We start from the raw sequence: 12,526 nt of genomic DNA on the forward strand, positions 1-12,526 counted from the left end.
GCACTACAAATCCAGGGACAACTAGGGAACTCCCACCCTCACTGCTAGGCAGATCAGATTCTCTCTCCTGCTCATTGGAAATGACACAGAGAGTTTTCAATAGATTTTTTGCAGAGGAGCATCTGTATGGAAAGGTCCAGTAACACTGGGACCAGGGGTACTGTCAGGGCAAGCCAAAGCCTCAGAGGCTGGAGGAGCCTGGAGCACGTGCCGAATGTTCATCTGCAGAGCAGAGCACAAGCATGGAGCAGAAGTCCAGAGTGAAGGCATGCAGGAGAGGAAAACCACCTCCCAGCCCAGGCAGGCCTTCCATGGTGTGGTCATATTTAGAGTTTTGTACTTAGATGTCTGTGAGGTTGCCTGTTGTATTCTTAATACAAATCCCACTTAAGCCAGCCTAGAATAGGTCAAGATAAATGTAATGACTTGACTTGGCTGGAGTGCAGTGGTGTGATCACGGCTCACTGTAGCCTCAACTTCCTGGGCTCAGGTGATCCACTTCTGTCTCCCGAGTAGCTGGGACTACAGGTGTGAGCCAACTTGCCCAGTTAATTTTTTGTATTTTTCTCATGAAAATATTTTTCAGAAGAAATCTATATACATTGAATATCACTGACTGCTTTTTCTTTGTCTTCTGTGAATGTGTAGGTGTTTGAGTCTCTTGTATTTCTTCTATTACACAGGATATGGGCTGTTTGAAAACTATTTCATTATCTTCATCATCCTCATTCATTTCAGCCACTTCAGATTTTCGTTTCTTAAAAATATTGATGTACAAACCAATGTGGGGCCGTAGATATCCACTGTCTTCTCAGGAGTGTCAGAAGTGCCTAAAACCTTTTTCTTCTTCTTACATAAAACCTGGGCTATTGTAGACATCTGACAATTCATTTTTGAAATACTTTCCATTTTCTGTAAAATCAAAGAAGGAAAATCATAATCAATTCCTTTTTAAGCTAATTTCTTCCTGAGTAATCCTTCTTTCTTTTTAAATCGCTCCTCCTTCCATAGCTTTTGTGTAAGTGCTGATTCTAATTATACATTTCACTGATGGATATGATGGCTGCTTAAATGGAATATTCCAGTCTTGAAAGAGTTCTTTCTACACTTTTTCAGGTGGCATAAAATGACTCTCCAAGAATCTTTCACCAAACAGGTAGTTGTTCATTTTTTCAGCACCTATCTTGGCAAAATCCTCAGACTTAAACTCCACAAATGCATAGCATTTGCTATTTCCCGGCCTTTTATTTCTAGATAGTCTGAACCTTGTAACAGTGCCTTGTAACTGGGAGAAATAGGAAAGGATCTGGGTTTCATTCAGTTGGTTAGGTAGGTGGCACACATAGACTACTCCAGAAGAAAGTTGTTCTAGTTTTTGTGTTTGGTTTCGTTTCTGAGATGGAGTTTCACTCCTGTTGCCCAGGCTGGAGTGCGATGGCATGATCTCGACTCACCGCAACCTCTACCTCCTGGATTCAAGCGATTCTCCTGCCTTAGCCTCCTGAGTAGTTGAGATTACAGGCATGCACCACTACACCTGGCTAATTTTTATATTTTTTATAGAGACAGGGTTTCTCCCTGTTGGTCAGGCTGGTGTAGGACTCCTGGACCCAAGCGATCTGCCTGCCTTGGACTCCCAAAGTCCTGCGATTATAGGCATGAGTCACTGCACCCAGTCCAGCCTTGACTTTGAAATATATGTTGTACATCCAGTCAGCAGTGAACTCTGGGGGAACACCAAAGATGAGAAAAATCAGAGAAGAGATACCTCCAATGAAAGGAGTTAAGACCAGATGCTTGAACTTATGTTTTAAAAAGTCACTGCAGGTTGAGCACAGTGGCTGATGCCTGTAGACAGAGCACTTTGGGAGGCTGAAGTGGGTGAACCACTTGAGCCTAGAAGTTTGAGACCACCCTGGGCAACATGGCAAAACTCCATCTGTACACAAAATAAAATAAATTAGCCAGGCACAGTGGCGCCTGTGGTCCCAGCTACTTGGGAGGCTAAGGTGGGAGGTTGAGGCTGCAGTGAGCTGAGATCCACCACTCCACTGCAGCTTGCATGACAGAGTGACACCCTGTTTTAAAAAAAAAAAAAATCAGTGTTTTGTGGTTTTCTGGGTGAAACCTCTGTTTCCATAAGAAAAAAAGGGGGTTGAGACAGTATGTATTACTAATTCAAAATCATAACCAGATGCTTAAAGTAAATCATTGTATCTATTGTTTCAAAAACCAACCTCAGGATTATTAAAAGTTAGTTTTATTGGATTTTTCTTTAAGCTGGGCTGGTTCACTCAGGTCTGTCACTTCCAAGCCCATGTTTTCCTACTTTTTAACCCTGTTTGGAAGGAAAACTGCAGCTAAGATTATGATCCATCCTGAGATGAAAAGTTTCACACATACACACCACACATACCCCCCACCACAGTATGATGACACAGTGACCCAACCTGAGGCTAATGGTACCACTGCCAGCAAATGCACTTTTTCTTTATTCTAATTTTTTTTCTTTATTTCTTCTAACAGCAGCAAATGCATTTAACCTTTTATTGAGATTCTCAACAGCTACCATTTGGTTTGTAGAGCAAATTGTTTACAAAATAACTTTTTTCCATTTTTGATATTTTAATGAAAATTATGTTCTTCAGTTTTAAAGCTCCATCCCTCTCCCAAAGGAAGACTAATAAGTAACTACCAACTAATGATTATTTAGGAAAAGAACAAAAGCAAAAACAGCTTTCAAACACTTCTGGAACGTGGGTAAGCTTCCAAAGTCAAGACCTTCTGGGCCCAGTGGAGGTGCTAGGCCGCCTCAGGACACCCTCAGCACTTCCCCATCCACAACATCCTCAATGGTGGGGAGCCATGCACGGACCCCGGGGGCTTCTTGTTCCACAAGCTCCCCTCTCTTTTTCCTCTCCACCCTTGCTGCTGGGCCTCCCCTCCAAATCTGCCTAAGGAAGGCAGCAGGGTCTTTAATACTGTTCGGCTTTGTCAGTGGGGAAAGCGTACTCTGGAAAGCTGAGAGATTTCCGGGTCCAGTCTAGGGGAGGAAAAAATACGCAGTGTAGCATAGATGGTTTCACTTGTCCACTCAGACACATGCTCATACTTATTCAGTGGATGTATCAGATGCTTCAAAAGTCCTGATGTGTAGTAGTAGAACAAAATTTGCTTGTGAAAAAAGAAGTTGCAAAATTATAAAAATGTCTGCAGTTCAGGCTCCTGATGACAAAGCTGGTTCTGCTAAGTAGTTATTTTGACATGCACAGCAGCTTTCCCTAGAAGTCCTGTGTTCTGGGGGTTTCATTTAGACCACAGGAAGTTGAAATCGAAGTTTAAAAGGTTCTCTGCTGACCAAATGTGCTATATCCATTGGTGGACTTCTACTCAGTAATGAAAGGAACAAACTACCAAAACCTGTCATATGTCATGGACCAACCTCAAAAACATTAGCAAAGTAAAGAAAAACCAGACAGGAGAACACATATTGTATAATTCCATTGATTTGAAATGTCCAGAAAAGGCAAGTGGATGGAGACCAAAATGGTCTGTTTTACCTCAAGAGGTAGGGATTCAAGCACTCTAGAGTACATGTGATACATACATGAGAAAAAATAAGGAAAGAAATTTAAATGTAAATAAATGAAAATAATACTTCTCCCTGATTATAAAGAAAATCACATTCTTTTTGTAATAATTTGGAAGACAAAATATGAAGAAAAGTCTTTAATGTTGCCACTCAAAACATTCTGGTTTGTTGTTTTTTATACTCCTTTATGCATTTGAACATTTTAAAAAGTAGAATCATAATATATAGTCTTTTGTCACTATGTTTTGGGCATATTTCTATGGCAGTAAATATATCCTTGGCATCATCCTTTTTAAAAGCTTGATGTATATTAAGTTAATCATTGCCACCCCAGAAGTAAATTTTCTTATATATATATATATTTTAATGGATGCAAGCAAGCATTTTTGGGCTGAATTCATAGAAGTAGAATTTCTGGAGGAAAATCACATAAAACACTTTTAAGATTTTTCATAGAAATTTTCAAATTATCCTGCAGAAAAATTGGTTCAGAGTTTATACTCCCAAAGTGGCAGAGCTCCAGTGTCCCCCTTTCATTTGTCCACTTTACTGGTATTTAAGGAGAAGATCTCATTGTTTTCATTACATTTCTTTGGTGTCTAGTGCTTTGGAACTTTTTTTTTTTTTTTTTTTTTTTTTAGATGGAGTCTTGCTCTATCACCCAGGCTGGAATGCAACAGTGCAATCTCGGCTCACTGCAACCTCTGTCTCCTGGGTTCAAGCCATTCTTCTGCCTCAGCTTCCCAAGCAGCTGGGATTATAGGTACCCACCACCATACCTGGCTAATTTTTGTATTTTTTAGTAGAGATGGGGTTTCACCATGTTGATCAGGCCGGTCTCGAACTCCTGACCTCAGGTGTTCCACCCGCCTTGGCCTCCTAAAGTGCTGGGATTACAAGCGTGAGCCATGGGACCCAGCCTTGAATCTTTTTTATATGCTTATTGGTCATTTTTTTCCTTATGGGAAGTGCCTGTTTCTCCATTGCCTATTTTCTGGCCAACCTCCAAAGTCACATTTCACTTAAATTTTATCCTGCTGATTGAAAGCATTTTAACATAAACAGGAGCAGGACAGACTGTAATTATGTAGATCTTGCTCTGTCACCCAGACTGGAGTGCAATGGCATGATCATAGCTACCACAGCCTTGTACTATTGAGCTGAAGCAATTTTCCTACCTCATCCTCCCAAGTAGCTAGGACTACAGGTGTGTGCCACGATGCCCAGCTAATTCTTAAAAATTTTTGTAGAGATGTGAATTCACTGTGCTGCCCAGGCTGGTCTTGAACTCCTGACATAAAGTGATCCTCCCACCTTGGTTTGCCAACGTGCTGGGATTACAGGCGTGAACTACTGCTCCCGGCCGAGAGCTCATTTTGTTTGCTAGTGGAGTTCTTGGTATCTTTTATGTTTGAGGCTTTGGTGCTAGTGCTGAAGTATTACGCTCACCATCTGAGGTTTACAGGACTTTTGTTTTTAATAGTGAACAGATGGAAGTGTGTAGTTCTGTATCTTTGCAGGCATACAAAACGTGCCTACCAGGATTCTGCTTTCTATCCATTGAAAGCAAGAAGTAATACAGTCAAACTTTGCCTGGCTTACAGGCTTTGAAAGAATGGAGTATTTTGATTTAATTCTATTAACTTGGAAGTGTGAAGGTGAAAAGAATTCAAAACTTACATTTCTGGTTGAATGCAATTTGAAAATACAGCCAATCATTCCCCTTTTCTTCTGAGTAAGTTTGGACATTCCAATCTACTTGGCGTTTTATTGTAGAACTGCTAGTGTGCCTGAGACTTACATTGTGAAGATAAGTTTTTAAAACGTGATAGGTAAGAGGGTATAAATGGTATTGTATGAGATCAAGCTGGATGAGCACTGACACTTGTAAATATACTTTTTAGAGTGAATCTCTGATTGCCACTTGTTTTCTTATTAACTCATAAAAATAGAACACTTCGGATGGAGGGTGGGAGTAGGAAGGAGACTTATGTGTTTTAATTGCATGTCATGGTTTCATATCAAGACAGAACATATGGTATCCCTGGCTTTGGACCTACAGAAGGAAACACATTTTTCTACCTACTGTATGCCAGAGGTTCTTGAACATCTGGAGGGATTACTGCAGCACAGATTGCTGAGCCCTAATCCAGAATTTCTGATTCACCAGGTCCAGGGTGGGGCCTGAGAATTTGCACTTATAAAAAGTTCTCAGGTTCTGCTGATGCTGCTAGTCCAGAGACTACATTTTTGAGAACCACTCTTGTCTACTAACTGTAAATTGTAGAACTCTAGAAAAAAGCTTAGTTTGGTGTGGGAAAAGAAGCTCACAGGTTATGGAGCAAATTGTGAAAGATTCAACCCTTGATCCCAGCCTAGCGTGGAATTCAGGTAACAAGCAATACACAGTGACATAACAGCCGCAGACGCTGACTGTCATGCAGGGTTCCCTCAGTGCACTGGTTTCCTGTGGCTGACTTAAGTTATCAACTCGGTGGTTTAACACAATAGAAATGGATTCCCTCACAGCTCTGGGGGCCACGCATCTGACCTCAAGGTGTCAGTGGGGCTGCTGACCCTCCTCGGGCTCTGGGTGAGATCCCTTCCTTTGCTTGTTGCCACCAGTTCCTAGTAGCTGTTGGCACTCCCTTACTTGCAGCTGCATTTCCCCCAGCTCTGTCTCTGGTGACATAGCCACCTCCTCTTCCCAGTGTCCTCCCTGTGTCTCTGCCGGTTCTTATGAGAACACGTGTGGCTGCCTGTGGCCCACCAGATCACCCATGACAAGCTTCACTGGAGCTTAACTCCCAAGAGTCTTAACTGGATCATATACTTTGCCACATGAGGTGATATCAAGGTTCTGGGGGTTAGCAAATGAATGGATGATTTTGAGAGCCACCACTCTCAACCCTCTACACTTGGTGGCTTGGCCTCAAGAGGGGCCCTGGAGAGGGGACTCCCTTCTAACCTTCCTTTTTTTTTTTTTTTTTTTTTTTTTTTTGAGGCAAAGTCTTGCTCTGTCATCCAGGCAGGAGTGCAGTGGTACAATCTCCGCTCACTGCAACTTCCACCTCCTGGGTTCAAGCGATTCTCCTGCCTCAGCCTCCCGAGTAGCTGGGATTACAGGCACATGCCACCACACCTGGCTAATTTTTGTATTTTTAGTAGAGACAGGTTTCACCATGTTGGCCAGTCTGGTTTCGAACTCCCGACCTCAGGTGATCCACCTGCCTCGGCCTCTCAAAGTGCTGGGATTGCAGGCGTGAGCCACATGTCTGGCCTTACCTTCCTTTCCTGGGGGCTCTCCAGCAGCCCTGTGTGCAATATTGAGATTGTCTACATCCTTTAACAATTATTTAACATAATTTAACAATATTTATATTAGACTTCTCATGTTTGTATTTTTTTAATTTTTTGAGACAGGTTCTGACTCTGTCACTCAAGCAGGAGTGTGGTGGCACCGTCACAACTCACTGCAGCCTTGACCTCCTGGCCTCATGCCATCCGCTCACCTCAGCCTCCCAAGTAGCTGGGACTACAGGTGCACGCCACTACGCCCGGCTAATTTTTGTATTTTTTGTGGGGATGGAGTTTCACCATGTTGCCCACGCTGGTCTCAAATTCCTGGAATCAAGCGATCCACACACCTCAGCCTCCCAAAGTACTGGGATTACAGGCATAAACCACCATGCCCGGCCTTAAACTTCTGTTTAAATCACTGTGTGTTGGCCGGGCATGTTGGCTCACGCCTGTAATCCCAGCACTTTGAGAGGCCAAGGCGGGTGAATCACCTGAGGTCAGGAGTTTGAGACCAGCCTGACCAACATGGAGAAACCCCGTCTCTACTAAAAATACAAAAATTAGTCGGGCATGGTGGCACACGCCTGTAATCCCAGCTACTCAGGAGGCTGAGGCAGGATAATTGCTTGAACCTGGGAGATGGAGGTTGTGGTGAGCCGAGATCGCACCAGTACACTCCAGCCTGGGCAACAAGAGTGAAAGTCCGTGCCCCCCAAAAATAAATAAATAAATAAATCACTGTGTGTTTCTGTTTTCTGATTGGACCCAGACTGATACACTGGTTCAGCAATGCCCCCTGCCATGAGTGGGAGGCCAGGCTTGGCTCCTTCCTGGGCACTCCCCAGCTAGAGGCCTATGTGCCCTCAGCCTTTGAATTCCTGCTCGCATGTTGCTTGATCATTTAAAATGCAAAATGTAGTGACTACTGTCATCCTCGGTGCTGAGAGATAGCAGCCTTGCTCCTCATGACCTTGGCCTTAGCAGCCCACCTCTTCCTCAAAGTAAGGTGCACAGGCTCTGCAGCTGATGTTTCTCCCCAGTCGGGGTAACCCCAATGTGTTCCAGAAGGAAGAGTTGTACAGTCGTGTGGTGTGGATGGCTGGGGCCTCACTGTGTCCAGCCCAGCTATAAACTGGCAGGTGGGAAACACTTATGGCCTGGCTGCTGAAAGGAGGGTGTCTGTGGCGTGTGAGCTCTGCCGTGAAGTCGAGGGAGGTGATGGGCATACGTGTGGAATGGAGCCAGCAGCCGTTATTAACTGGGCCCTGCCATTCTCACTCCAGTGGTCCACAGTCCCTAGAGTGACCGTCGAGTGCTCTGTTCTGGGTATGTCTCCCAGTCCCTTCTCAGTCAGAAACAATGCACAGTCACATTCTCCAGCCCACGGGGTGACGTCTGGCTCCACATGGTTCGAGGTACAGCTTATCTGGCTAACCCCTCCTCTCCCATTGTGCAACCTCAGGGCAGGGCCCATGTCCCATCCCAAGACTGCCTCACCAGGCCCCCTTGTCTCCCACCAGCCAAAGTCCAAAGTGAGTCCAGGGAGGTGTCCTAGCGCATCCCCCATGTGGGCCTGGAACAGGAGATGGCACAGGCACTGGGCACAGGGAGGAGCTGCCCCCACAGAGTAGTCTCCTTGGGTCAGAGCAGCAGGTAGCCCCCCATTTATGAGGGTCAGGGCAAGACCCACTCACTCTCTCCAGATGTCTCTTAGCCAGAGGGCCAGGCAGGAGTCTTTGAGGGCTGGGCTCCAGACATCTTGCCTCCCCATGCTGAGCCCAGAGAGACTCTCAGCAGCAGAGGGAGGGAGGAGCAATGGCCCTCTTGGGCAGGTGGCCTCAGCACCGCAGGGCTGCATACAGCAAGCCCCCAGCTCTAGGAATCTGTTTCCCTCCTCAGCCAGGGCTGGGCTCCCCTTTTGTACACCTCATTCCATGGAGTCGTTGCTGCAGCCTCCAGGGTGGGCACAGAGCAGGGACCACCCACCCATCCCCATCTTCAGCTTAGCTGGCCAGGAAGTGAAGAAGCCGGGCCCCAAATCAAGGCCTACTGGCTCCAGAACTCGATGCTCTGCTCACTAATGACTGTACACCCAGCATGGCCCCAGGCAGAGAGGTCACCACAGGATGGAGGCCACATGTTCAAGGAAACCACGCAGAGGGCCCCGTGTACCAGACCGGCAAGGCGACATCGCACGTATGACAGGGACTGGGCTGGACTTCCCACATCCCTCAAACCCAGGGCCAGGGATCACTGCAAGGGGAGCCAGCCAGGGCCATCTAATGTGTCCCAACCCAGGGCCCTCCCCATTGGCTGATCTGTAGGGCCAGCCCATCCGGGCCTGGGGCTCACTGGGGGCCTCTGTCCCAGGCCATCACCTGGGATGGCTGGAACTCTCTGGTCTGACCAGAACCACTTCCTTGGGGAAAGGTGAGCTCAGCAGTGGGACAGCAGAGAACTTGGATGTTCATGAAGCCATCTTCCCCCAACAGCCTGAGGTTAGAATGTCTTTCATCCTGAATGGTTGACCAGCTTCCCTAATGTTGGCTTAAGCCCAAGCAGGCAAGGCAGTGGTAAGACAGAAAGAAGAATTTTCTGGCTACCAGAGGCCTCATCAGAGTCAGAATGTGGTAATCCCATCACTTGGGAGGCAAATCAGTCACCATAGAGCATCTCAGGGCCTTGATGGCCACCCAGCTGGACACATGTGGATGTCTCTGGCCTTATTTCTCCAACACGTAGTAGGTTGTCAGTAAACATGTGAGACAGGTTCACACAATCAGTGTGCCTGATGGCTGTGACAGGCTCCCGAGGGCCACTTGCCCTTGTCCCTGAGGTTGGTATCCAAGTGACCCGAGTTCATGGGTCCCCCCTCCCCACCCCTCAACCCCCCATCCATATAGGTCACCGATGGGGACATGCAGGTCCAGGGAGCATGGCTCAGCGTCAGGCCATCACTGAAGCCAACTCCAGCCCACAGGGACCTGGCACAGGGTAGGAACAGGGGCCCTGGGGATCAAAGGGGAGTCATGCCCTCTGGAGGGCCTTAACATCCTTTGTTGAGGACCCTCTGAATGTCTTCTCTTGGCTTGGCCCAGCAGGCATTGGAAGCCTCACTGGGGAATGGTCATGGGAGGGTCACGGGCACCTTCAATTTCTAGCAGAGAGCCCGGAAGTGAGTGTCCCTGCCTTGCTGAGTTCATTTTCGGGGGGCAAGACCCAGTTCCATGCTGAGGGTGCTGATAGTCCTTAGGGTTAGCCCCTTAGGGGCTCCTGGCCCACTGTCCCGGTGCCCCTCCCTGGCCACCACCAGGCACCTGAACACCAGCTTCCCAGCAAAGCCCTCACCCACAGCAAAGAACACTCTGAGGTCTGCCCACCATAGGCCACAGGTGTTTGGAGGACAAGGACCAGATCAGGTTCCAGCCACACCAATATTTTCCTCCACCAGAGCCTCGGTGTCAAAGGAGCTGCTGGAGGGCCTGTTCAAGAAGAGTGTAGCGACAGAAGCCAAGGAGACTGTCCCCACCCCTCTCCATCCTGCTCCCTGCCCATCACTCCAGGCTCTGCCCCAGCTTCCCACCCTCTCTCCCCCACTCTATCTACCTGTGCAGATGGCCTGTCCCTGCAGATATCTACACCATCTCAGCCCGTGAGCGCTCCCCTGCCCACCCTTCACACTTTCAGCACACCCTGCTCAAACACACTGTGTGGCTCCCCAGGATGGAAGAAACAGTTGCAGCTCCTCAATGGGTCTCTTAAAAACCTCCCACTCCCACCTCACCTCTTCCTGCCCATATCTGCAGCTGGACCTGCTCGGCCAGCCAGCACCCTGACCTGCTCCATTTCAGCTTCTGGCCTCCATAGCTTTGCTCAAGCTGTTCCTGCCCTCCAGAATGCCCTCCCCATGCCTCAGGACCCAGTGGCTCCTCCTGTGCCCCACCTCAGCCCTCAGAGCCACGCACACAAACTCTGCAACTGCATTGCATGGAGCTCTGACCCAGGGGAACTTGTCCTTAGCTCCAGGCCTGCAAAGGAAAGCAAGAGGGAGCATTTTACATGGGAGAAGCCACTTGAGTGGCTGGGGGAGAGGCACGGAGCTGGGAAAGAGCAGATGTGAGAGTAGTCCTTGAGTCAGAAGGCACTAGAGATGGTGAGGGAGCAGATAAGGTGGCCGGGGGCAGAGGACTGGGTCTCTCCCTAAATGCCCCGTCCTTTAGCCACACCTGAAGACGCATACCCAGCAGCTGGGGGGAAAGGGAAGGACGGCGCCTGGATGCCCCTGGACAGGAGGGTGCTTGGCTCAGGCCATCCCCAGCCCTGGTAGGAGTGTGTTGTCAGTAGGACCCTGCAGCCATCTGCAGCCTGGGAGGCCCTAGCAGGGCTTGCCCAGACTCTGCTTGCATGCCTGCAGTGATGGAGCCCTCACTCACTCACCAGGCAGCTCACAAGGTGGGGTGCAGCTCTGAACAAGCAAAACCTCCTCCGAATGGAACTGAAATCTGCCCCTGGGGCTCCCCACTGAGCTCCCCACTGACCCCATGGTCCCTGCAGGATAGCCCCTGCCAGACCCTGTGTCTCCTCCTCCAGACCTGGCAGCCTCAGGACACTCAGCTCTTCCCCAGATATCACCTCCTTGGGGCACAACTCTCAGATGACCTTGATATGGTTGGACTGTGTCCCCACCCAAATCTCATCCTGAATTGTCGTTCCCATAATCCCCATGCATTGTAGGAGGGACCAGGTGGGAGATAATTGCATCACAGGAGTGGTTTCCCCCACATTGTTCTGTGGTAGTGAATAAGTGTCACAAGATCTCATGGTTTTATAAGGGGTTTCCCTTTTGCTTGGCTCTTATTCTCTCTTGTCTGCCACCATGTAAGATGTGCCTTTCCCCTTCCCCCGTGATTCTGAGGCCTCCCCAGCCATGTGGAACTGTGAGTCCATTAAACATCTTCTAAATTACCCAGTCTTGGGTATGTCTTTATCAGCAGTGTGAAAACAGACTAATACAGACCTGGAACCCCCTCACCCTTCCCTCATCTCTGCCCCAAACAGGCCACTTCCCCCTGACATAAATTCTGCCTGGGAGACATGAAAACCTGAGATTTGGGCTTTACTCAAAACATCACCCTATCAGAGCCACAATGCAGCAAGTTCAGCTCACCTGAGTGGAATTTCAGACCAAACCCCCAGGAGCAAGTCAGCTGAATGCATGGCCAGGGCACTCTCCCTGCCCAGGCCTGACAGCTTTTGTCTCTATGGTCTGTGATCCCCAAGGACACTCAACTCCCAAGATCCCCCCAGTTCCCACTCCTGCCACTGGGGGCAGAATGTGAATTCCATGACCAAATAGCCCCTCTCTTCACAGTTGTGTGGCTAAAGAATCTCTCCACCTATGACCCTCCATCTCCTCATCCTTTAGGGAGTGGAAGAATGAGATCACCCACAGATCCCTACTCATCCCACTTCCATCCTCCCTACCCTTTCCCTACCACACACACAAACATATTCTGGCCTGGGGAGAAGTTACTGTTTTATTAACTGCAAGGCCCCTGTCATCCAACACAGGGCACCAGGTCCACGTGAAGGGGGGCCACACCCACTGTCGGTTGCGTTTTCAGATTAGAGATC

The 12,526-nt window shown here is 48.2% G+C and overlaps 1 pseudogene; it reads right to left on the bottom strand.

Annotated features, from left to right (window-relative positions):
* Nucleotides 1–218: 218 nt before the first annotated feature.
* On the bottom strand, nt 219–4,576 carry LOC126948965 (MKI67 FHA domain-interacting nucleolar phosphoprotein-like; annotated as a pseudogene).
* Between the last annotated feature and the right edge of the window lie 7,950 nt (nt 4,577–12,526).

Source organism: Macaca thibetana, chromosome 2, assembly GCF_024542745.1.
Source record: "Macaca thibetana thibetana isolate TM-01 chromosome 2, ASM2454274v1, whole genome shotgun sequence".
In the NCBI taxonomy this organism is placed as follows: domain Eukaryota; kingdom Metazoa; phylum Chordata; class Mammalia; order Primates; family Cercopithecidae; genus Macaca; species Macaca thibetana.